The following is a 25,889-nucleotide window of genomic DNA, read 5'->3' as shown; positions in this document are numbered from 1 at the left end:
CTCTTAAACCTATAGTACTCCTCCCCACCCCCACCCCAATGACCTTAGAGATCTCTTCTGAAAGACAGGGGTTCTCTGGTTGCTCCTTTTTGGAGGGGCTACTGATACTTCTCCTGTAAAATTAACAGCACTAGGAAACAGCTGTCAAAATGAAAAACATACACTTTGGTGTGGTGGCAGCTGGGTCCCATAGTCTCAAAAATGAAAAGATAAGCAGTCAGCCCCTTAAGCTCAAAGAGAATAGTCCCCCTGTGCTCCCTCTAAGGCCTTCATTTACCCTATAGGTGGTCTTTTCCAGGTTCCCTCTCTTGGCTTGAGGAGATTTCAGGGTGGCCGAAGCCAGGGTCAATGGTAACTGCAAGAGTGGGATAGAGGTGTTTCAGTTTTTCTTCCCCTTGTAAACATCCTTTTAGAAAAAGATGTTGTCAAAAGTAGTAAAAATCAACTACTGATGATGTAAAAATCAACTTCTGTTGTCAAAACAGAAGTAAAATCCTCACTCCCCTTTTAATATAAGAATGTTTGTTTAAGAAATCTCACTTAGAAATGATTTCCCGTGCATGATTTCCCGTGATTTAAAGCTCCTCTTTACAACCTTCTCTTTTAAGCAGGATCTTCCTGGATTTCTCCAGCAACTTGAGGTTATTTAAATAAAACAAATCTTCCTGCATAGAGGCAGAGACAGTCTCTAAGATATGTGTTGTGTCAAGTACACAGATACAAGAACATCCTTATTTCAGAACTGCTTTTCACACTGGGTAATTCTCTCAAAGCTAAAGTTTCCAGAAGTGCATCTATTAACTTCAAGATCTACAAGCACATAAGAACTCAGTAAGATCTGGGCTATCATAGTTCTTCTCATATCATAACTTCTCATCTGTCCCTGGTGCAGACAACCGCAATGCACATAATTGCCATTTTAGTGAAATTGTTCTTGTGCTCAAGTTTAAACTTCTCAGATGCATGACTTGCTGCCATGACATTCTGCAGAAAGAAACACCTCTGGAGCAAATCTGCCTCCTTGGAACTAGCCTGAATGACTCAGTTGAGCTGTCAGCAGTTTGGTCTAGCAGCTGGTTACAAGTGGCATCTCCTTGAAGATGGTAATGAGGTTAGAACTATTTTAAGTCATAAAACTTAAAGAGGACACTATCACGAAGTTCAGCATGGGGAAGGTGGCTGATACACTGGAGGAGAGCAGGACTGCTTCTTAGTACTCAAGTACCCTGGAGGACCAGGTCAAGAACAACCTCCTGATGTTCAAATAAATTAGAAGTTGTGTGCCCAGAGGACAACCACAGAGCAACTGCACGCATTGCAAAGTAGAGGCCAGCTGCAGGCTGATCTGGCACTGAGGAGAACCCAAGGGCATAACTAGAAAGCAAGTTGAGAAAGAGTCAGCCACATGCCCTTGCCCCAGCAATAGTTATGTGCCTTCAGGACTGCAAAGACAACCAATGGACCAAAATGGACCAAGGAAGTGACAAAGTTCTACACCAGCTGCTAATATAACCATAGAAGACAAGAGACTTCCATCAGATTTATCACTTGAACTAACCTTCATCTGCTATGCTAAAAGGTAGAAAGTAAGCAAAAGTAACAAGGGTGAGTACATTGAAGTTTAAATAAAGATAACTACTATTTCTGATAAAGTTTGACATAGATTAGGGAGGGCCATAAGTAACAGAGAAAATTGCTTCTATACAACTTCCATTATTTCTTAAAAATGTGCCAAGGCAATGTTCTTAATGAAACCTGATGCCAGTCAGGGAAATTCATCCAGTTTCTCATCTAGATAAGTGTCTCCTTAACATGTAGTATTTGTTTATTTCATTTTAAGTCGTGTGTCGCAGAACAAGAATTCTATTAGTTACTTAAAAAATAAAGGTGATGCTTAGTAAACAGCGTGGTTTTGGTTGACATTGGCAGGTCACTTCCACTGGCTTCCATGGCAAAAATGAAATAATGCTCCCTTCCCACAGAGGAACAATTGTCAAGATTTCAAAAAAAAAAATAAAAAAAAAAAATCAGTCATTCTTCAATGCTAAATACTACTTTATTTATCATGACTAATTACAACACCAAATTTTCCTTGTAAGGTATTGACATCAAAGCAATATAGGGGATTAATGTTAGCATTGACATTAACTACTTTGAAACTGACAAACATGCAATAGGTATAATTTATAATTTACCCCTTACGTGAAGAAAATAAAAGACTAGGACCTAACTTATTCCCTGCATAGATTATAAGACTGGAGATCAAGTCTTACCAGATCTTCATGTAACACACTCTCACCAGTCAAGACAGAAGTGTCAATGGGCTTTCACCACATTTTCTTTTAAAGTTAAAGCAAGCAAATATTCCAGAAGGCAGTTACCTCAGTAAGTAGTGAGAGAATATATTACTATGGCAGAGACATGTGGCAAGCTATCACCTAACTCTCCAGTTTTAGGGGAGAGAAGGGAATGACAGGAAAAGGGCAGAAGTTTCATACATTTGCATCCAATTGCAGCAAGATTTTTTTTAAAAACAAAATGTCAACATGGCATTTCTGAGAAAAAAACATGAACAAAATTTGGGGGGGAGGAAGAAAAAAGTTCCGTTAGGAAAATTTGCAACTCAAACAATAATTACATTAAATTTATTTTTCATATATTTTTATTCTCTTCTGTTCTCTCTTCCACTTGCATTTGCTTGCAGGTATGGGGACTTTAAGTTTTAATTGTGTCCTGGACTTTTTTTTTTTTTTTTTTTTATATAGTGGAGCTGATCTGAAATCAGTATTATTTTTCCCCCAATACTAAAATAAATAAATAAATAAATAGCATTAGGATAAGATTCAGGATCAGATCTTTTTTTCTGCTGCTTCCTACCTTTTCCTTCCCTCCCCCAGCAAATAATCATTAAGTAGCTGCTAGTGTTGAAGTTCTGAGCTTGGATAAAAAACAACAAAGAAATTAGGTAGAGAAGTCCTGAAGGCTCACAGTTATGGGAGCACAACATTAGCCTATGTAAAGGTAAGCCTTGAAGTTCAAACTATTGATCTATATAAATCCACTGTGAGAGAAACTGTGCTGAGAGGCTGAACAGAGGCTCTGTGCTCCAGCCCCAAATCTGCAAAGGGTGCAAAGACAGAACATGCAATGGCACCTCAAAGAAAGGAAACACAACAGGGTTTCTTCTTTCCATATTTCCATATTCACAGCCCATTTTGCCTATGGAAAGAGATAATCAGAGCTGTAACATGGTGGTAAAATATAATAATATGATCCCTCATTAGTTACAGCTAATCACAAATAGCTACCTCATAAGTATAGGACTCTGATATTACCCTTGTTGTTCTCACTTGTTTAAATAAATGAGTAATGACTTTATTAAGAAGTCAAAACAAAGTTTAAATTCCTGTTATATATGCTAGGAAACCAAGCTTCAGGCTAGAAATAGGAGGGCTGGTTTTCTTTTACTCCCTATTTATTTCTTGACCTCAATTCAATCATTTCACAGCACTGCACAGAAGAATTATCTATTCATTTTTTAAAAAGTACAACTTCAGGTGAACTCCATTGTAATTTGGCATGTAACTTCAGAGCTTGCAAGACTAAGAAAATAGATGAAGCAAGCAAGATAAAGAACCTAAGTGGACACAGAAATGAACACTTTTATTTAGTGACAAGAGCTGTAATAAGCTTGATTCAACATTTATTCATCCTACATATTCTAACTATAATTTTGTTAGAGATTTGTTGCAAATGCACATCTGGACTTTGTCCATTCAACCGCATTGTTACTTGTCCTGCTATTTATTCTAAGTTTATTTTCACATATCTCTGTAGAGCATTTCCTCTTCCCAAGGGAGTTGTTCCTACCAGATGGTATTTACATGTACACACCATGCTTAGATTTCAGTAGTTTTTCCATAACTCTGTTTTCAAGAATCAGAAACTGAATTTAAATATTACCACACAGTCGTGTTCCTGTTAGGGCATTCTGAAGGAAGAGATGAAACAAAGTTACCGCTGTGTATTTTTCTTATTAGAACACTATGAGTACATCTCAGAAAGGAAAAAACTTGTTCTAGTGTTCCATATGTCCCTTGTGATGGTACTTTTAGATCTTTTAAGCTTCTATCCCAGGACATCGTACTTTACCTTCTTGCCCCTAGAAAAGATCTTTCAGTTGCATGAGAATATACCTTTCAGGATCTCAAAATTGAAGGGGTAAAACTTGCATGGTATTTCCTTTGAGACTATGAACATAGATACACAGGCTGGAAGAATTTTTTTTTTTTCTAAAGAATTAAAAAGGTCAAAACAAATTAGAATAATATCAATAAATGCTGTTAATACATCTCAAAGTTTAGCTGCATTAAAAATTAGCTACTGTAAATATGCTACCCTGGAGAAGAAAAGGAGTTTGTTTAGAAGAGAAATGCAAGACGTATTTTTAGCAATAATTTAGGATGGTTCAGCTGCTGGAATTTTTATTATTTATTTATTTATTTTTATTCATCTTACATACGTCCTGCCAAGTATCTAAGAAGATTTATCTTGCATCACTTTCATTGTGAATTCAGGGATATAAACTTATAGTTACATTGGTTATTAATTAAAAACTATGCATACTGGAATGTAATTTAATAGGGCCTAAGCCCTATTCAGCTCTCTTGGCTACACAGAATATTCCAAACGTATCACATTTTAGACTTCATTTTAATGCTAGTATTTCTTCATTCTATCAGTTTCCTTCTTAGGTTGGAGTCATACACAATGCAAGAAATATTGTTGCCTTACTTATATCTGTTGAGCCCCACTTGGACAGCCCTATTGCCCAGTGAAGTTTATAACATCCTGGTACACACATTTTAAGAGAAGGCAGTCAAAATGTTAACCATTTGTATTAAACATCTTTGAAAGACCACTCAATGAAAATAGACAAGAAGAGCCATCTATACAGACCATAACAAGCATCAAATACACTTGGACAGACTCCAGCAGCACATAAAGGACTTAAAAAGTTACAGAGATATTAAAATGCCCCTTTACAGTACTAAGATAGGTTTAAGAAACAAACCATGAAAAATTTATCCTTATGCCCAACCCTGCTATAGACCCTTATCTTCATTTCCATAGAACAGTAAATCCTCCAGTCCTGTATGCAGTGGAATACAACAGTGATACGCAGTGCTTGATCCACACTCCGTCATCAGTGATCCTTTTGTCAGGACACAAAGAGCATCTTCAAGACACCCACTGACACCTGACAGATACACTAACTGAAATACAAGGGTAGGCAGTACCTGACCCTGCAGTTCTCAGAAATAGATCCCAAACAGAGCAATCACACAGTTGTCATTTTCACAGCACCTCATCTTAAAGCATTTAGTTACAGCTATTGGACACAATCACCATTACAAAAAAACAGTGGCACCTTAGCATCTTTCACATATTACCATTAACAATGCAGGACATCAGAGGAAATCAGGAGTATGATCCTGTTAATCTTTTAATATTGGCCAGGCAGCTTTGTTACTTGAACACGAACCTAATCATCCTTTGATGGCCAACTACCACCAGTTACATCAAACTAAACCCAACAGTTCTGAGTATTAAATAACAAGTAAGCAAGCAATTGCTACTTAAAATGGACAATATTCTGGCAAATTCTTTAGAAATATATATTTGAAAAAGTATGAAGGAATATATAAACCAAGCTCACCTCAGCATCTCACCCCTGAAATTTTCTTGTTTTTGACCAAAAGCATAGAATACCTAGTAGAAGTCGGGGCAGAGATGTGGTTCTTCCTCTGCAGCACCAGACAAAGAAGTCCTCTTCTATATTGTCACTTCAGTGTTCCATTTCATTAGTAGTGCTTTTATAGAAAGAAGCTGATGATAAAAACAGTGTGGCCCACCTCCCTTTCCTTAAGAAATGCTACACCTGCAGTTATACCTAAGGATGTAGCTAAAGTGGGAATGGTTACAACCAAAATCAAAATATAGGTTTGTATTTTCCATCCTCACCAGAAGAGAAGCAGCTCTTCAAAGAACAGTTTCATCGTCTTATATCTCTAAAGATGAAGTCATGAATGGCTTTAAAACTTTTTTTTTTTTTTTTTTTTTTTTTTCATTCTAACAATGCAATGCTTGTTTCTTGCATTTCATGTGGCATCACTTCATAGTGTTGTGTTCTACAGAACAATAGAGCTGGTTGTAGAAATTAGATGAGTCACAAATAACACGTGACTTGGGACATGTAAGGCAGAACTGACTATATCATTTTGTTTCAGCTGCCAAAGGGGACAACAAAATCATGTTTGTTTACCACTTGAATTCAAACTTTTGCTGTTGATCTAACTATATTTTTGAGTACCACATTGTACTGGGTCTGGCTGGGATGTTAACTTTCCCTGCAGCAGCCCACACAGTGCTGCGCTCTGCACTTGTAGCTAGAACAGCAGTGGTATCACACCGGTGTTGTGTCTGCTGCTGAGAAGTGCTGGCACAGCATCAGGACTCTCTCTGACCCATCAGCAGGGCAGCTGACCTAAACCAACCAAAGGGATATTCCATACCATACGATGTCACACTCAGCAATAAAAGGTGGAAAAAGGAAGAAGAGGGGAGGGGTGGGTTCTCGTTGTGAAAACGTCTGTCCTCCTCCCGAACACCGGCTACGTGCATTGAGGCCCTGCTTCAAGGACGTGGTCAAGCATCTCTCATTTGTGGGAAGTAGAGAGTAATTTCTTTCCTCTGCACTTCCACATAGCCTTTACTTGTTTTGTTTAGTTATTCCCTTTCCCCCCTCCCTCTTCCCCTTTCTCTTTTTCCCCTTTAGTTGAATTGTTTAATTAATAATAATATTTCCTTAATTATATATATATATATATATTATATATATATACATATATATATATATATATATATATATATACATTTCTCTTTAATTAAATCATTCTTATCTCAACCTGTGAGTTGTTCTTTCCTTTACTTCTTCCCCTCCTCATCTGAAGAGGGGGAGTGAGAGAGCGGTTGTGGTGTTCAACTGCCTAGCACGGTAAAACCACCACACACATACCTTTTCTTTTTAAAAGGGACATTATATCAACATGCAAAATTGCTTGTAACTATCAGTACTAACTTTCAGTTTTTATAGCTTTAATGCTTTCATTATACGAGACACTGGCCATGTATTACTAGTCATCTCATAATATGGAAGTGAGAAAGCTCCCTGATAGGTCACCAGGTAAAGATTAGTTCTTCCATGTAAAACCAAGCTTGCTGTTAATACAAGACAGTTTTGTGATTCTAGACATATTAATCTCAGACTGAAGCCACATTTCTCCTTCTGTCCTAGAAGAAAGATCAATATGTACCTACACAGATGGACAGATGAGTGTTTCTATTGAATTTCCTTCCTTGTTGATCTTCCTATTCTTTGTCACTAAGTCATCCAGGAAATAAGTTACAGCTAAATAATTTGAGTACTTGTCCTCATCTGTTGTGGTTAAAAGATTAACCATCATCTTCCAAATATTTCTAGGCTCACTCCTCTGAAGTGAGAGAGCACATTCCTATTATGCAGTGGCATCCTGAGGCATTCCCACTCATTAGGTCCTGGGTTAGAAAAAAAATTTCCTCTGACTATTACACTGTAAGCCAAGTACTCTGGTTCAAGAGAAGGGAAACAAGCCTTTCAAGCAGAACTTAAATAAATAAAGGGAAACTCATGGTGCCAGTCAGGTCATGCCCATGACTTGCTCCTGCAATTGAGATTTCAATATCCCACGTTCAACAAACTGTGAGCAACAGTTCTCACAACTGTTTCTTCCATTGATACCAGATTAATGTATATTTCACTAAAATCCTTCTGGAATTGGATGTTAAAAAGTGAGAAGTAGTTCAGGTATTGTTTTTACTCAAAGAATTCTGGCACAGTGTTTTTATGTCAAAGCATGGGTGGTCCCACACCAAAGCATTCACAGAACATCTCTGTCAGTTAGTTCAATTGACTTGATTGATGTTTGTACATGTCTTCACCCAATTCTAGTTAAAAAAGATAATTGTGCATAAGAGTATGCTGTACCAGAAGTCATCTAGAAATTAGATATCATCATCGTCCTATCATATTGGCAATATCAGAAGTGATAACTTCATAATCTTTCTTTGGCCAAAATAAAGAAGTTTTTGAAGTTATCAAAAGTCTCAAGACTGTTTTCACTATGGATTAATAGTGTAGAACACAATTGTCCATCATGCATATGTGAATGCACACCTGAATGGCATTCAGTACAAGCTGCCCAAATTGTCTCAGTGAAGAGAACTTCACACCTCCTGCCGTGAAATTAAGCAGTAAGACAGTAAGCTAGCGTGTCACATTTTGCAGGCTACAGTCTAGAAGCATCCAGATAGAGTTACTGCAGCTCAGGAGGTAGATGCTTACTATATTGTATTAATGCAATTCTGTAAGACTGTATGACCATTTCCAAGCTGTCATTAAGAACATACATAAACAAACAAACAAAAAAATACTTTTTATATTATCCACCATGCACAGTCTATACAAATAAGTATTTGCATTTTTCATTACTACAAAGCTTAACCTCAGGAAATTTCACAAATGGCCAAGTTGAATAATCTAGAACAAAAAATTTAGTCAGATACATATGTATATATAGTCCAAGAGACCAATAAAAAGGATTATTTCTACTGAAGTTTGTTATATTATCACTTTCAGCAGTTACAGGTTACATTTACAGCAGTTAGTTTCAGCAGTTACCTATGACTTGACAATATTCTATGGAAACAAGCGCTTCCAAGATTTTCCTGCATACGGAATTTGTAGTAGGGATTCATTAAGAAAGGTTTTGAAAAACATTTTCTTACAAGACATTTTGTAGGTAACTTAAGAAGCCTCACAAGTAAAATAACTCCATTTAGGTTGGCAACTCACATCAGACATTATTCTGATCAAATGGTATTACATACACTTTATCCCACTAGGATCCCGGAAAGTGAAAGACATCAGAAGACAATATTTCTTAACTGACAAAGTATAGTAGTTCATAAAATACTATTTATTTTCTGGCCACCTCAGTATTACATTAATAGTTGATACAAACATTGAAAGCTATGAAGCTCTAGGTTGTGATTCCTTAATGAAGGCTTAGAGCTTTTATTGAGTTACAAAAGAGCATTGAAGTATGCAAGCTTAAATCAGCTGGGAGCTATTAAGCTCCCCTCCACAGTTTCTCTAGACAGTTCTCCCCTCTAGGTAAGATTAGGTTAAATATATATAAACTGTAAGAGCATATTTGTTTGCAAGCACTATTATTTAAGAGAAGGGCTAGATGCCCAAACTTCTTCAGAAGTAAAAGTGTTTTAGTTATTAATTCATATTTAATTCTTAAGCACTTCCTGTGCCAGCACTCCAGTGAAAAGGCACTTCACCTACATTTAACACCTAAGAAACAGCAGAGCACATTTTCAATTCTCACCTTCTCTGGTCATCAGCAGAGTCACAGGCAAACCAGGAAGAGCCTCAATTTCCAAATACCAGGTCTCCACCACGTCAGGGGAGAAGTACTTAGTAATGTAATTTTGTGTATTATTTCCCTGTGAATATGTAAACTGTGTACCTTCTGGTTATTGTGGACTATGTAAAAACAAAAAATATGTGATTTTGGAATGAAGACCTGTAGTTTTGCGCTGCCTAGGAGCAGGGACAGAATTGTGTTGTACCAGAGGATGAATCAGAAACAGCTCCTGACTCTTCAGGTGGACAGGAAGATAAGAGGAGAGAAAACCTGCTTTCTCCCCAATCAATAGATTTAATCGCGTCCACCTCCCCTATGTTTTGCACACCACTTGAGAGTAACTCACACTATTAGTGGCATGGACGTGTCAACGGCTGAATCAACTCTTGTGTTAAGAGCGTACCATAATAAAAGTAGAACAGACAGTGCCACCCAGTGGCAAGATTACTACAATACACTTCTCAGAGTCCCTATTAGAAACAACTTGCAACAGCCTATTTTTAAGGGCTGTAATTAATAATATTTAAATCAGCATAAGTAAAGCTGAAGCACTACTTTTGGTCTTACTTGTGTTTGAACCTTCAGGGTTTCATTGGAAAGCATTCTTAAGGCAGGTTAGAAGTATTAACAAACCACGGTTCAGATTAGGAACAAGTAGTGACTTTAAAAACACCCTAACAGAAAGCCCTGCCAGTATTTAGAACATTTATAAAACAGTCTCTTCTGAACACATAGCATCGCTAATGTAATGGGAAAGCTATTTTTGTGGTAAAAAAAAAGAATACATGTAAGCCACTTGAATGTTCCATCAAATCCTGCTTGCCCTCTTAGGAAGTTACCAGTGAGATAAAGTTATTGAAATTGTAATTACTTTGCTTAAGTTCTTTCTCCCTTTCAGTCCTGGAGAAAAGTCTTCTCCAAATGACACCACTGTTGTGAACAATGTTTAGCACTGCTCTAAGATTGGTCTTAAAACATGCAAACTGAGCTACCTTACAAAGACAGTCGTACTCTTTAAGCAGTTATCTATGAAATGATACAAGTGTACTATTTTTAGTCTAGTTTCTTTCTAGGAAATACTCCACATAGTTAACTGCTTTAGTCTTCTCTCAGGTACTTAGCCAGTGTCACAAGTGCCACGTGCCATATTTATAGCTTGAAATTTCCTAGAACATAATACCCAGGTGGTTAGTTAGTGACTTCAAGACAGAAGAACAATAGCTTGTATGTACTTCCTAGGACTCCAGCATCATACTGTGCCTAAGGAATGGGGGATTTTTATTAATTCACATAGGGGATTTTTATTAATTCACAGCACAGGAGTTAAAAAGGGTTTATTCATGCAGTCCACAGGTCTTAGACAAGATATTTTCTGGGTATTTCACAGCACGTACACAGCTGGATTTTGACAATGTTGAGAAAACTACATTTGCTAGTGATGGATCTGCTCTTCTCCCCCAGTATCACCATATTTGCTAGCTGCAAGCTATGAATTTTTATCTGTGTTTTCTAGAGGGTATGCACACAAGCTATTATAAGGAACGCACAAGAACCAGTCTAGAAAGAATACTTCACCAATGCTTTTCTGAACACCAAATGGACAAGGGAGGAAAATGAAAGGTCAAATAGATTAACGAGAATGTGATATTAGCAGACATGTGACACAACTTTCCAGAGTGAAGCCAAAGACAACTTTGTATTGCTTGATGGGATGCTATGCTTTCAGTATTTGTCAATAGAAGCCAAGCCACTTAGATTACTTTTAGAGTATTCATACACTGCATGAAACAAATATAATATTTTAGGTCCAACCAGCTACACTGTCCAGAGTTATTTCTTCTCTGCAGTGCTATTTTCTCCCATGGATCAGAAGGCCATGTGTTGCATAGACCTGTGTTTCTCACCTCCTTACAGTTTTCCATGGAAATGTTGGTTAGTGCATCCTTCCCCCAGCTCACTACTGAGTAATGAGAGCTCCTAAGACAGACAGTGACAAGCTTCATTTAGTTTCCTAATTATTGTGTCAACTTAACCAGAAGTGAGACAATGAAGAGAATCTGATTTTACCCTGCTTCTTCCAGGTTTCTGTAGTTCAAGAAACACACAGAAGAAAACCTTAAATTGACTCAGGCAAACAGTCCTCCTGCGGGGGGTGGGCCGTCCCCCCTCCCCCAACTTTCGTGCTGTTGTATCATCTTGTCATGCCAGGGAGCTGTCAAGCCAGATACCACTAGCAGAAGGGACAACATTGTTGTTCAGGAATGATGACATTCCCCAAGAATAAAGTGTATTCTAACAACTACGGTGAAATGTTTCTAATAAGAACTCAGTAAGAATATTGACTGCTTCTAAATTCCAGAGTTATGTTGCCTTTTACACTAATAATATGCATTGCAAATAGATCCTTTAGCATTCAAATTAGCATCTACTTGAGTACAAACATTAAGATGCTTGTGTTGACAATGGTATTTGCAAAACAGCACTTGGTTTAGAGATTGGTTTGCACAGTACTGAAAATATTAGAAGTCTATCAATTCTAGAAAGTTATCTAAAATGAGCTACACATGCTCAGCATAAAAGACTTGTCAAACTTCATTTATATGTTAAGCAAACGATCTCTTCATGGAAGAGGTAAAATGACAAGGAAGACTTCCTTTTTTTTTTTTTTTTTTACAGAAACTTTCCCAAATAATAAGGTTAAAGCTTCCAGGGTAACAGTTCTTCACAAAGCTGAACTATATTTATTTTTCTATTTCTTCTCAAGTGTTTTGGTGCCTAAAGGTACAACTTCACTCATCTCCAAAATCCATGCCATAGAAGTTTCACATATTTTGTTATTAAGAAATCACACCACAAGGTCTGTGTACATGATAAGACAATCATTTTGCACTGAACTTCTCATCCCTTAGTTTTTGCGAAGCAGATACCCCAAATTAATCATACCATATGGGCCAGCTGTTTCCTATCTTTTTTCCTATCTGTATTCTGATCTGAATTATCACGTATGCATGGAAAGACTTGTGCCTATTACGCATACAGAGTTCTATTTTGTCCCAGACTTCATCCTCCTTGGAACATTTCTCACAACAGATTACACAGTGGGAAGCCAGCTGGAAGCAACCAGAATTAAGTTTGACCTCCCAGCCCCTTACAGATTTCCCATGACTTTTCTGCTATACTAAAGTTTGCTTCCTTTACACAAACCAGCATCAATTTAGGACAACTGTCAACACTACGGCACCAGAACATGGATCACAGACAACCATTAAGAGCTGATAGAAATATATTGAATATTACACCTTCAGCTGACTTTAAGAGGTTATCAATTCCTATCTATAAAATCTTCACTAGCAACTAAAATATTAAAAGAAATACTTGTACCTACTTTTGTAACAGCACTTGTGAAATAATTTTGCTTATTTCTACAACCATCAGGAACATCACTAAGAGATGTAATGATGCAGTTCAGTTCTGTAGCAACTCTTTCACAGTCAAAAACTCAAGCATCATTCAGCCCCAAACTACAAGCTTCAAAATTCAATTATGATTAACATAAGCATGAACACAATTCCTTTTTAGCAAAATGTTTTATGAAGGGAAATACATTACATGCATGGAATATATTAATTTACTTATGGAATAGTGATATTTTTTGATTCCTATTCACTTATACTAAGAGCAATACAATTTTCTCAAAAACTAGGAAGACTAATCTTGCAAGAAGGATCTCCATTTTTTTTTTCCCATCCATCTTTCTGCTAGCTTAAAAATATGAGTAGGCTATAGAATACCGCCATTGTATAGCATGAGTTTATGACTAGTTTTTCTGGCAATCTTGTCTACTCATTACTTGTAACCCAATATTTTAGTAGGAGTAGAGGCTTCTTCTCAAGAACAGCCCTTCTCGTCTGGCTTCACCTGCTTTACGTCACCAAAAAACAGGTGCTGCTTTAGATAAGTAATTACTGCTTGCGAACTAGCTTAGCAGCAATTTAAGAATAGAAAAGGAGGAAACCTAAATTTACATTCTCTCCTTGCTCCTTTCCTTCCCCAGCAGAATATTTACAAACCCTCAGTCTCCTTACAGTTTTAATCATTTCACCAGTTTTCAGGAATAAAAATTGGTATTCCCTTGCAGACAGCAGAATCCAGTGGTTGCTGCCTTACACATAAGGATAAGGGTATCATTGTGGTTTGTTTTTGGCTAAGAATTGCCTAGAAGATTGATAACTAAAGGATGCGACGAGGAGGCATCCACAGAGCAGAGCTACTAGTCTTATTGCAGATAGTATGGGGAAATAAAATTAAGTAAAGGTGCTTCTCTGAAAGTACAAGACCATGGATTGGGTCCATTATTTCATCATCTCTTCACACTTACAAAGTGTCTTAAGAACCTTCAATGTTATTCTTGTAACATTATAAAGACATGAATTTTTGCAGCTTTTATAGCAAACACATCTAGGTTCATGCAAGGTAAATTTTACCATATGCGTCATGATAGCTGGACATCGCAAAGACAAGCTCTTCCCTTAGCAGCCACTCATCAGCAACTGTTTTCTTCCCTCGTTGTCTGTGGAACCATCGCTGACTTCTGATGTAACAGTTTTTTCACATGCAGGAAGTCCAAAGTCTCACACCAGCTCTTCAACCTGGATACAGAGTTTAGTAGCTTCATTTCACTCTCCTCAGAGTCCTCAAGAAGAACTTGAATTTTCCTAGCATCTAAAACTGGAATCCAAGTTTGGGTTCAGACTCAGAGACACCTTCACAATCAAGATGAATCCTCCCATAATTTGTATCTTCCTTTCTCAAGGCTTTATAAGCAAATTCTGTTATTTTGCTTTCAGCTTGGGTAGAGGAATAATTCTGTGAAGAGAATATATTTGCCAAAAATTTGCAGCACAGCTACAGAAAATTAAAGTAGAGAGTATTAAGGACCAAAAATTTTGTAGAACATAAGGGAAAAAAAGCTTTTATTGTTTTTATTGTTTTTATTGTTATTAACCATGTTGAAAAAAGAAAGATATGCCTGTAATCTACATCATTGTGTTCCAGAAATTCAGGCGTGGTTTAAAATCTAAAGCAAGCAAGTAGAAAAATATCTTTATGAAACAAAATGAATAATTTGTTTGTAAATATAATTTAAGTGGTGGAAATTATTCTAGAGAATAAGGCCACTTTTTAAAGACACCATGTAATTACTAATTACATGGTGTTTACAAGGTTACAAGGTTATTTTCATAAAATAAGTTTGCCGTGTTACTATTTGTTTTGCTTTGATTTGGCTAATGGATAATAATTTCCTTATCACCTATTTTATACTGCCTAATTTTATAGATTTCAGAAGAGCTATTTTTGTTTTGCCCTATTCTAAATGTGATCTGAATCCTGCTCTTTTCTTTCACTCCGTTTTACGTTTCTTTTGCTGTTGTTTTGCTTGTTTTCAGCCGATTAGATCAGACATCTATTTTCACTCACAGAAAAAGAAAACATCTGTTCAGTATTTGATTGTCTCATTGTCAGTTTAATAAATGCTGTATCTGCATCTTTCCTGATATAAGAAATTGAATGGTTGTTCTTCTCTACTAAATTTCTTTTGTATATCTTCTCTATTCATTGCTGAATTTTCAGTACTCCATTGTTAGTGCAATACTTAATATTTGGTACAAGGCCAAACTAAATTGTGTGCCAATGTTGTATTAGTTTTTTGTTTGTTTGTTTTTTGTTTTGTTTTTTTTTTTTAATATCTTTGGCTAATGATCTCGTTAATGGTTAATTGACTCAGAATCCCATTCAGTATTATGGTTTATGTACAAGTAGATCCAGTAGAACAAGTAAAATGAAAGCTCTGGACACCTGCTTGTATATCCAGTGAAATAACTGAAACATTTAATTTCTTCTGCCATTCATCCTCATCCACCAGCCTACCTGGAATATAACAGCTAAAAGCATTTTTTCTCCTGTTGTGTGTAGCAAAACCAGACAAAAACCCTACTGCATCTGATCTGCCTAGTAATTCCCAATTGTAGTAGTTCTGATTGTAGTTCCCAATTCTCATCAAAGATACATTCAGAGATTTGTAGTGCTTCTCTTCACTTATGTTAATGTGCTATATCTACACTGTCGTTATTATGGCGAGTTCCACCATCAACTGTGCTAGCTCTGCACCTTCACATGAACATGTATTTGTGCACCAGGGAGACCTTCCTTGTTCTTGTCAAGCACATTTATTACCTTCTGGCATACTGTTACAGCAAATGTAGCTTGCAATGACAGGGACCATTAGGTCTGTACTTAAACATTGATGACATAAAGGAATGAAAACCCCAACATATTAATCTTTTTCACCGTGGTAGCAAAGACTATGGGAATAAAATATAAAAAAGGACTGAGGAATTATCAATGAAGTCTGCACTTCACATTCAGGAATCCTAAATTTTTGTATTGTTTCAAGGAAATCTGAAATCATCTATTCAACCTGGAACAACAACATGTTTGGATCAGGTGATGGGATTCATCTTGAGACTGGCTGCTCTTCAGCAGATTGTGGGAACAGTTTCAGCCAGCTGTCTGCACCAGCAGTTCTGTCTCATGTGGGAAAAAATACTTCCCTTTTTCTCTTTCTCCTCAGGGAATTCTAAGAATTTCCTTGAATATTTACAACAGATGTTGTAAATATTAATGACTGATATCAACGGAAAGAAAAAGAAGACTACAAATATACATGAATATGTACAGTACAGCAAACTAAAACCATTCAAGCATTCTCTTTCATTAACAAACAAACAAACAAATAAATAAACAATCCTGGAATTCACTTGCTGAAATGTTTATTTCTGGTAGCAAACATCTAAAGAAGTCGCAAGGTCATATTTAGTTGTTCCTAAACATTTTAGATTCAATTTTTGAAAAAATCCTGAAAAGGCCAGGAATTGTCTTCTAAAAGAATTGACTGCTATTGTGTCTCTCAAAAATACACAGTAAAATCATGCTACCTCAAAAAACTGAAAGATAAAGATGGCTATACACATGGCTGACATCTAAGGTATGGTCCCTAACGTCTCTATATATGTCTGATTATGTGAGGAAAATTGATACTAATTGGTACTAACGTACCAATTGGCATTACCTCTTACACTTGACTAACAGTGAATATCAAGGAGTTCAGTGGAGCTACAGGAAACATACAAAAAGTTAATAAAACCTGCAGTTTGTATTTTTTACCTTCTTGTCATTATCTCTTGGTCTCCATCTCTTCTTCCTGTGAGGAAGAAGAAAAGATCTAAGCTGTGCAGTAAATCCTACTGAAATAGATTTTCTTTTTTTTTTTTTTTTTTTTGGTGAGGGAGTGCCTTTAACATCGAGCTATGTCTCAGACCCTTTTAGTCTCTCCTGGGTATAGTTCATAGGTGGTTACATTAGTTTCTAGATGAAGTTCTGTTGTTCAGCAACTTCAGTGTGAGATATCAGAAATGCAGTCCATTTTCATGCTGATCCACGCTCACAGGATATATGGTACCTATTTAGGATGTCATCTTTAGGAATGGTGAAGCATGCAGGCTTGCAAAGGCTTGTCTGCTCTTCCTAACCAATGGCATATCCAATGACGATATCCATTGTCACAATGATTTCTTAGAATCTGCTTATCCATCTTTACTGCCTTTCTCCAGACATTTGTTTTCTATTAGCTGTCTTTGACTTGTATCCTGACGGTCATACTCATTTGTAGTGAACAGATAAACTGATGGGGAACATGACATTTATAAAACTGGTATCCATAACTACTGCATTCTTCAAACTCCCCTACAAAATCACTTTAGTAATTACAATTCAAGACTCTTTTACTTCTCCATTTCCTTTGCATGGCAATATAAACAATGATCTACTTCATTTTTGGGTTCTATCTGTTGATGTTCCTTCTTCTGCCTTTATTTGTCAAATTCTTCACAATTTTGCTTTGCAGAGTTGAAAATATCTTTTTGTTTCCTGCAAATGCCTGCGTTTTCTGCAGTACTGTTTGTTATTCTACTGACTTGTTCTTTCAGGCTGTTATATTTAAGACTGATGAGGCATTCAGTCTCAGGCAAGAAGCTTTTAAAAAGTACACAGAGCTGTATAGATAAATTAATTACCACAATTAAATGCTTGTATATGTTTAGGAATGATTGTTGACTTTCCTCCCTAAGCACATTGTCTTTAATCAAAGACTGCAGAGGTGAAAATAATCAATTACTTGCTACCTATTTCTACTAAAAATATCCTCATTTCTCAGACAGGTTAGCTGACTAACTACAAGATAATTTATTGTGCACGCAATAGGTAAGCATATACAAGCCACAAACTCACACCGGAAGAGGAGTTTTATGGTAACTTCAGATGTTTCCTCAAATGTGAAAAAACGCTCATAAAGTAAGAAGTTCATAGAATTAGAGTTTGTTTGCATGCCTATATTGCTAGCTGCTTTTTAATTTGCAGCAAGCACAGCTATGTCCCTGAATGTGACTGCCATCACAACTCTAAAGGCATGTCTCTGCTACAGAGTTTTAAATAAAATTAGAATATCAGGCTATTTAAATAATAGCATGAAAAGAAGATTATTTCAGGAGTTACTCTGTGTTGCTGCTGCTGGGCTGTCTGAAACTCATTTGGGAACTTCTGCTCCAAACTGCAGTGCCAACATGCTTTTTGTATGGAAAATGCTATCTGCAAAGAATTTCAAGGAAAAAGGTGTATTTAACAAAACAAAAAGAAACAAAATCTCTGGGCAGCAATATAAGATACTTGCCTAAATATTCTGTCAATTCATTGGTAAGATAAAATATAAAATCTATCTCTGAACTAAAGCTGCATTGGTACCTTCTGAGTGAAGAAGTTAGAAAAACATCTAGCGAAGCTGACAACATGGCTTTTCTTCTAACCCTTACTGCTACTTCCTTTTTTTTTTATTTATTTTTCTTTTTTTTTTTTTTCTTTTTGGTAAGAGTTACTTGGCAGCATAATACAACAATGTATGTGACATTGCACTGAGAGATGTATTTAATGTATGTCACCTTTGCTTAGCAGATAAAAACATAACTCAGGATACATGACAAAAGACTATAAAGGAAGGCTTCTGAAAGGAGCTGATACGGTGTTACTGTACCCTTGGAAGAGGAGTTCTGCTAACCTGCTGCAAAGACCGAAGCCATGAATATTCACTTTGGTCCCAAGACTAGTCTTTCAGAAGTGAACGTTACAAAAGAAGATGGACGAAGGGAGAGGAGGAAAGAGAAAAGAAGGACAGGAAGAGTAGAGCTGCAGACTAGTGTACTGGATCTGGCTGGGATGTTAACTTTCCCTGCAGCAGCCCATACAGTGCTGTGCTTTGCACTTGTAGCTAGAACAGCAGTGGTATCACACCAGTGTTGTGTCTGCTGCTGAGAAGTGCTGGCACAGCATCAGGACTCTCTCTGACCCTCCTAGGGGGTGGGCAAAAAAGTGAGAAAGAAACATCAGCAGGGCAGCTGACCTAAACCAACCAAAGGGATATTCCATACCATACGATGTCACACTCAGCAATAAAAGGTGGAAAAAGGAAGAAGGGGGGGAGGGGGGAAATATGCTGTCCTCCTCCTGCTGCGAAAATATCTGTCCTCCTCCCGAACACCGGCTACGTGCATTGAGGCCCTGCTTCAAGGACATGGATGTGGTCAAGCATCTCATTTGTGGGAAGTAGAGAGTAATTTCTTTCCTCTGCACTTCCACAAAGCCTTTACTTGTTTTGTTTTGTTATTTCCTTTCCCCCTCCCTCTTCCCCTTTCCCTTTTTTCCCTTTAGTTGAATTGTTTAATTAATAATATTTCCTTAATAATATTTTTTCTCTTTAATTAAATCATTCTTATCTCAACCCGTGAGTTGTTCTTTCCTTTACTTCTTCCCCTCCTCATCTGAAGAGGTGGAGTGAGAGAGCGGTTGTGGTGTTCAACTGCCTAGCACGGTAAAACCACCAAGGGCCCCTCTCTACAAGGACATTGAGGTACTTGAGTGTGTCCAGAGAAGGGTAACACAGCTGGTGAGGAGCTGGAGAACAAGTCTTACAAGGAGCAGCTGAGGGAGCTGGGATTGTTCAACCTGGAGAAGAGAAGGTTCAGGGGCGACCTTATCACTCTCTATAGTTACCTTAAAGGAGGCTGTAGTGAGATGGGGGTTGGTCTATTCTCCCACACGCCTGGTGACAGGATGAGGGGGAATGGGCTTAAGTTGTCCCAGGGGAGGTTTAGGTTGGATATTAGGAAGAACTTCTCTACCGAAAGGGTTGTTAGGCATTGGAATGGGCTGCCCAGGGAAGTGGTTGAGACACCATCCCTGGAGGTCTTTAAAAGGCGTTTAGATGTAGAGCTTAGGGATGTGGTTTAGTGGAGGGCTTGTTAGTGTTAGGTCAGAGGTTGGACTCGGTGATCTTGGAAGTCTCCTCCAACCTAGATGATTCTGTGATACAATAATAGCTAACATGAACTAGTGTTAATTTCAAAATATTGATAGAGGGTGTGTTAATGCAGAAGCCCTTTTTGTGTGATTATGGCAGTCCCAGAACATTTGTAATCTGGATGTGTTAATTCGGGACAGAAGGTCATCTCTGTTTACAAAGGTGTGAATCTGTGCGTTCACTCTGACTAGTTGTAACACAATACTGTCAGCTCAGTGCATTGCTATGACCAAATGAGTAAGACATGCTGTGAGATGTAGATTCAAGAACAGAGCTTACTCAAGTTGACTGTTATGACCTGATAAAATATATGTAGATATTTTCTATATCACCCATGTCACCTCATTACCTACCTGCTGCAGGTGTACCTGCTTGAGCAGGATCTTTGGACCAGATGACCTCCAGAGATCCCTTCCAACCTTAACCATTCTGTAATTGTAATGGTCAGTGACAACAGATTCTGCTCCTTGCCTTATTTGTTTGCTTAACCTGGAAGAGGGTAGCAAGGGTTAGAAAGAAACTTTACACCTGTAGAGGAGACAGGAGCTATCCATAAGCAGGCAGACGGACCACACAACCTAAAAGTTGTTATCACCATATGCTGGGGATGTGAGATGATTGGTTCTAATGTGTCTGCAGTCATTTAAAGGAAACTATGTAAACATTTGTGTTAGTTTTGATATACATTATTTGATTTTGAGCACTGCAGCTACACATTTATGCAAACAACTACGTTTATCAGCCATCCAGAAGAAACTGAGTCAGATACATGACTCTGGCAAAATCTAAGCACAGGCATTGCAGTCACAATTCAGAATTAAGGCTTAGTGCCAGGGCATTATGGCAATGTTGTAAATGCAGCATTACCCCAACTTCAGTCTTATTCAGTGTAATGCTTTTTCATGTGAAACTGAGCTTTCATGCTATTAATATCTATAATTAGGAATCAGTGGATGTTAGGAAGTGTTGATTTACAGTACGATAAATTTGGTGGGGGAAAAATGTTTTTTTCATGTGACCTACTTCAGCCTTTTTGTCAGGTAGGATTTGTCTTGTGCTTTGCTATTAGTGACACTTTGTTTCTGTTTCTGAGCCCCTGAACGAATTTTTGCTCTTGAGTTAAGTCTGTACTTTGCTTCTGAGTTATTGCAGAGTTGTGCCATGAATGCTGTGCAATAAGGGGGAAAGCTGATGATGCCTGCGGTATGGGGAGCATCCGGAGTCAGTACAGGTGAGGTATATAGTGTCATGCTTCCAGGGGCAAGGAGAGAGTAATTTTCCAGGGCTGTCCAAATGTCATCTTCAATTTATGGCAAAATTATCTAAAGCAAATTGATATTGTCTCTTTAAGACAGTGCTCAAGCCCAACCTACACTGGGAATGTGGATTTTGTTTGATTGAGAGCGCTTGAAAATGTAATTAAGGAGCTCTGTTTATTTGAATGGATTTAATGGTCTTTGTGTTATAGAAGACATTTAGGATGTATATATGGATTTTTGGAATCCCTTTAGGAATTAAGATTAAAAAATGAAACACTGATAATGTGTCTGATCTTCACAGTGCAATTGAAGTATTTTGGTTAAGCATCTGCCCTTGTTACAACTCTGTCAGCAGGCAGTAGCCCTCCACATGGCAGTTTGCTTCTGGTAAGAGCAGTCAAAGGAACGACATTATTTCTAATATAAAAACTTGTAATCATGAAGGGCAGGATAGCTAAAAGTGAGAGGCTGCTCACGATGGTAAAGAGGGGAATGGGTGGTCTGTAGAGAATATATTCTGGAGAGTCTTGGTGCTCTTGATGTAGTGCTGTTCTGTCACCACATGACCTCATTCTGCTTTACAAGAATGTTTTCAAATGAGTTGAAACTGCAGACGGCAGACACCCAGACGAATACACATGGTGTCAGCTTCCTATGCCAGTGACTGCTTTACAGTAAAGTGTAGCTTTTCACACTACTCAGGTAAATATGTTTTTGTTTCAGTTGCAACTGTTAAGATTACCACAGAAAACTTGCTTGGGAGCATTTCTGACAGGAGTGTAATAAACTCAACGTTTTGTTTGATGGCTTAATATTTTTTTTCTTTTCTTTGAAACACTCAGGGCAACAATGAAATAGTGTTAATGCTCTACTTAAAAAGCACTTAGGAAGATAAATGGTGTAATGGTATCTCTTTTCCTGCTGTGTTCTCTCACTTATTCCAGTAGTATGCTTATGCCAACATGAAGACTGTCTAGCAGCTTTTCATGCTTGTTCATGTGCATCTCAGTTACTTGCTATGTCTCCTGAAATGATTTAAGTGACATGAGTTCCAGAGCAAGTTATTGCTGCACACCTTTCAAGTTCTTTTAGTCACAAAGTGTGTTCAAGGTAAGGACAAATAGCTATTTTATTCCTGACGTAGCCAGAAATTATAGATACTCCAGAAGTGCATAAAGTCTTTGGGAAGGTGGAGGACAAAATGTGAATTCAAGACAGTTTCCCAGTAGTTTAGAGACCCTGTGCTTGATTTGTCTTCCACTCCATTGTGCTTGGCACCTTTTCCTTTAAGGTTTTTACGCACTTAGAAACACTTCAGTGTCTCCTAGTTAATTCAGTGAGTTGTGACAGCTACATTTTGCTGCCCTGAGCTTAGTTGTTAAATCCTAGTACTGCAGGGCTTGCACTAGCCTGCAATAATAGGGCAAGGCATTATTTTTAGTAGGAATGTGGCTGCCCATGAGAAAAAAAAAAAAAAAAAAAAAAAAAAACTAATTTACACAACTAATTTGCCCCCCCCCGCCCCCATATGGGTTTGACTGAGGCAGTTATTTCTATATGAAGCTTTTAAGAATCTAATGTTGCTTGGAAATGTGTTGTTTGGCATACAGATGAAATCCAAGCCTGTTTTCCTCTCTGGGTGGATATGCATTTACAAGAGTAACTCCAGGTATATGAACCATTTAACTTTTTCCTCTAATGTCCCTGCAGTAGCAGGTATCTGAAGCCTGAGTCTGAAATGAGTTGTGTGGTATAAGAAGAAAGATTAGGAAACATCCTTACGGCATAAGCCACTTTCTCTACTGTTTGGTAAGGCCACAAAAGAATTGATTCTGCATCCCTGCAGAAACACGCTCACAAACTCTTCTTAAGTAGTCAATGGGCCTGAGTCTATTGGTCGCTGGTCAGACTGTATGACTGATGTTCAGTTGCTATTGCCTTTTTGACCACCAGATGTCTCCACTGAACTTAATAATGTAACGTAGCCTCAGGAAAAAAAAAAACATTTCCAGAAATAGGAGGAGGTTTAAGTGGCAGGGAAGGGAAGGAAAATGCAAACAGGTTGCCTTGGGTGGCCTTAAGGCAGGGATGATTTTCAGGGCTTTCTTGTCATTTTCTTGTTACACAGTCCAGGACTAGATTCACATGACCTCTAGAGGCTTAAGTGAGTAGGTCTCACTGTGCAAAGTGGGAGGGGAAAAGATCCTTAGGTTCACAATAACAGTGTGAATCTTATGGGGTTCATTATGAACAATGTGGCCTTATGGGGTTATGGCTATTTAATCCATAGGTGGCAATGTGTCTCCGTAGTTCACAGTGGTCTAGGGCAGAAGGGAGGGGTGTGTTGAAGATGCTTGCATTTGGTGTTTGATTGTGATAAGGAAGCAGTTGGACTGAACCAAAGGCTTGCTGTGATAGATTTCTTCTTACCTCAGACTGATGCTTTCTATTTATTTCTAGTGAAAAGGAAGCAGGCCTGCTCAGACATTTCTTGCACAGCCAGTAGAAGACAGCCCTAAAATGTTTCAGCGCTGGTGTGAGCCCCACTGCTCCATCTACTTCACCAGCTCTTGTTACAGACACCAGTCCTGTGTTCACCATGCACTTGCTGAAATACGGAGCTGCACAGAATCATAAGGATCAAGGTGAAACTAATTTTGACTTCAAAGGGAATATGAAATGGGATGGGTATTAGGCAGATGACAATCTTGTAGCAGTCAATCTTGTGCTGTTGCCTAAGCTGATTAATATCTGTTTTATTTTAGAACTGGAGTATAACAGTAATTTGTATTTAGGCTGTGGAATAGTTACTTGTTACTGTGTAATGAGATTTGTGGTACTTGATGCTGTAGTGTGGGAGACTAGTCTAGTGTGATAGCAGAAGTGTTGATAGATAAGGCATGTAATATAGTGTGCGGTTGAGGGCTGGTAACAAAATGATCACAGCATGACACTGGAGGCCTTAGGTCTATCAACAAGTCATGGATGGTCAAAGTAATGAAAATCTGGGAGCAAACAAATTTAGGAGTTTCAAAGAGATCCAATAAAAGCTATGTAGTATGTACCCTTTTAGTGTTTTTTACGTGTGAACTTTGATGTGATGAAGACAACTGAAGAGCAAGATGCCTTATATGTCCTCTGGTGGACAGTAAAGGGGGAGGATGGTATATCATGCCTTTTTTTTGCCAAAGGATTTGACAGCTTGGAATAACTTATTTCCCAGTTAAAGTAAATGATCTTTGAACGCACAGGTGTAGTTGAAGGTAAGTGCAACAGCAGAGGGGTAGAAAGAAAGAAGTTTCTGGACAGCAGTTAGTGTTCTCAGAATTGTCTCTGGATTGTAGGGAAAGATGGTGCCCTGCACTGCAGGCTGTGTAATGTGGACTCCATGGCATTGAGACCCCTCTCAGAGTCACCAATGTCCCAGAGAAATCCTTATGACCCTCTCTATGGTGACTGAAATAAAAACAACCCTGGAGAAGCAGCTTTTGTATGTAAGTTTTATTTCTAGTCAAAAGTATTCTGTGAAAGTTGCTGGTGCAAAGCTGTTCATCTGCCTGTTCTACGTTGTAAATATAAGCCTTTGAATGGTAGCTGTTCACAGCTTACTCATTTTTCTATTTGGATAATCCGTAGGAGCTTGATGTTTAGTGTAGAATTGGAATGCTTAAAATGTCACATAGCCCTATCCTTTTTGGTGAGTAGAAAAGATTTTTGTCACAAGTGCAGCTTGACAGTTGTTTTTTTCTGCCTGATTTACTTTAGGAACAGAAGTAAGAATGCACTGTAGGCAGTACAAAGGATTGATACAGTTCAATCTGCAAGATTCAAGAGTTTGCAAACTATAGGTTATCTATCAAATATTTTTATGCTTTTATCCTTATCCTCTTGTGTTTCAGGTGTCTGAGGTGTGTTCTTGAGAACCTGATTGTGATGGAGACTGGAGTTGTACCTGAAAAGACCTATGTTTCTCAGTGTAGAGAGCAGCAGGTAAATGTCAAGCCTTTCATTAGTTAATAAAACTCTTCTCACTTGTAGAAATCAAAGGTCTAAAGAAATGTTTAGGAGTGGCAAGCATTCTGAATTTGTAATTTAATTTTAGCTTTGATTCAATAGAGCTGTTCTCATAGTTGTCTCAGAATCTCAGGAATAAAATGGCATTAGTACTGCAATGTGGCTGTCCACTGAAGATGAGTGATGGGATTCTGACAGCAAGCATGGTAGCTTCATTTCAAAGCAAAAAGTGAAACTGCCTTTTCTTGGAAAGCCACCTAATGAGAGCTATTTTTGTATGCAGTGAAAATACTGTGGTGATGGAAAAGCGCATTACTTCATGGTGTTTGAAGAAAATTAGATTGAACCATTGCTTTCTTAATGACTAGCCTTAAAACTGCTCAGATCAGAGGTGTTAATTGAGTCTCTAAGCTCAAGCAAGTCTAAGATCAAGCAGCACCCTGTGGGGTTTAGTATTGCCTGAGTAATTTTTTTTTTTTTTTGAGCTAAATTAAAAATGTGAAGTCCGACTTGAATTTAAATTGATGCATATGCCCAGGTGGCTACAGTCTTTATGGAACTTTTGGTGTAATTTTTCAGACATCTGGATCCTTAATGCTTTGATTTCTTCTTACT

At 37.8% G+C, this 25,889-nt stretch overlaps 1 protein-coding gene and 2 long non-coding RNA genes across 3 annotated transcripts in view; 2 read left to right on the top strand and 1 right to left on the bottom strand.

Annotated features, from left to right (window-relative positions):
* DLC1 (DLC1 Rho GTPase activating protein) overlaps positions 1 to 20,710 on the bottom strand; it is a 286,531-nt gene extending 265,821 nt beyond the window's left edge. Inside the window, exons 1-2 of the mRNA XM_035323410.1 lie at positions 20,706 to 20,710; positions 14,021 to 14,335 (exon numbers count right to left, since the gene is read on the bottom strand). The gene's annotated coding sequence lies outside the window, so the exon portion shown is untranslated. The remainder of the gene's footprint in view (positions 1 to 14,020; positions 14,336 to 20,705) is intronic.
* On the top strand, positions 694 to 5,039 carry LOC118165427. The gene is made up of 3 exons (XR_004750039.1): positions 694 to 704; positions 1,796 to 1,801; positions 4,778 to 5,039. It is a non-coding gene; the product is annotated as an uncharacterized LOC118165427 (long non-coding RNA).
* A 2,576-nt stretch (positions 20,711 to 23,286) lies between the features above and the next one.
* LOC118165426 lies at positions 23,287 to 25,206 on the top strand. The gene is made up of 3 exons (XR_004750038.1): positions 23,287 to 23,321; positions 23,721 to 23,905; positions 25,160 to 25,206. It is a non-coding gene; the product is annotated as an uncharacterized LOC118165426 (long non-coding RNA).
* Positions 25,207 to 25,889: the final 683 nt, after the last annotated feature.

The sequence above is a fragment of the Oxyura jamaicensis genome, chromosome 4 (assembly GCF_011077185.1).
Source record: "Oxyura jamaicensis isolate SHBP4307 breed ruddy duck chromosome 4, BPBGC_Ojam_1.0, whole genome shotgun sequence".
NCBI lineage: Eukaryota > Metazoa > Chordata > Aves > Anseriformes > Anatidae > Oxyura > Oxyura jamaicensis.
The sequence above is the reverse complement of the archived record's forward strand: the minus strand, read 5'-3'. Positions and strand labels throughout refer to the sequence as shown.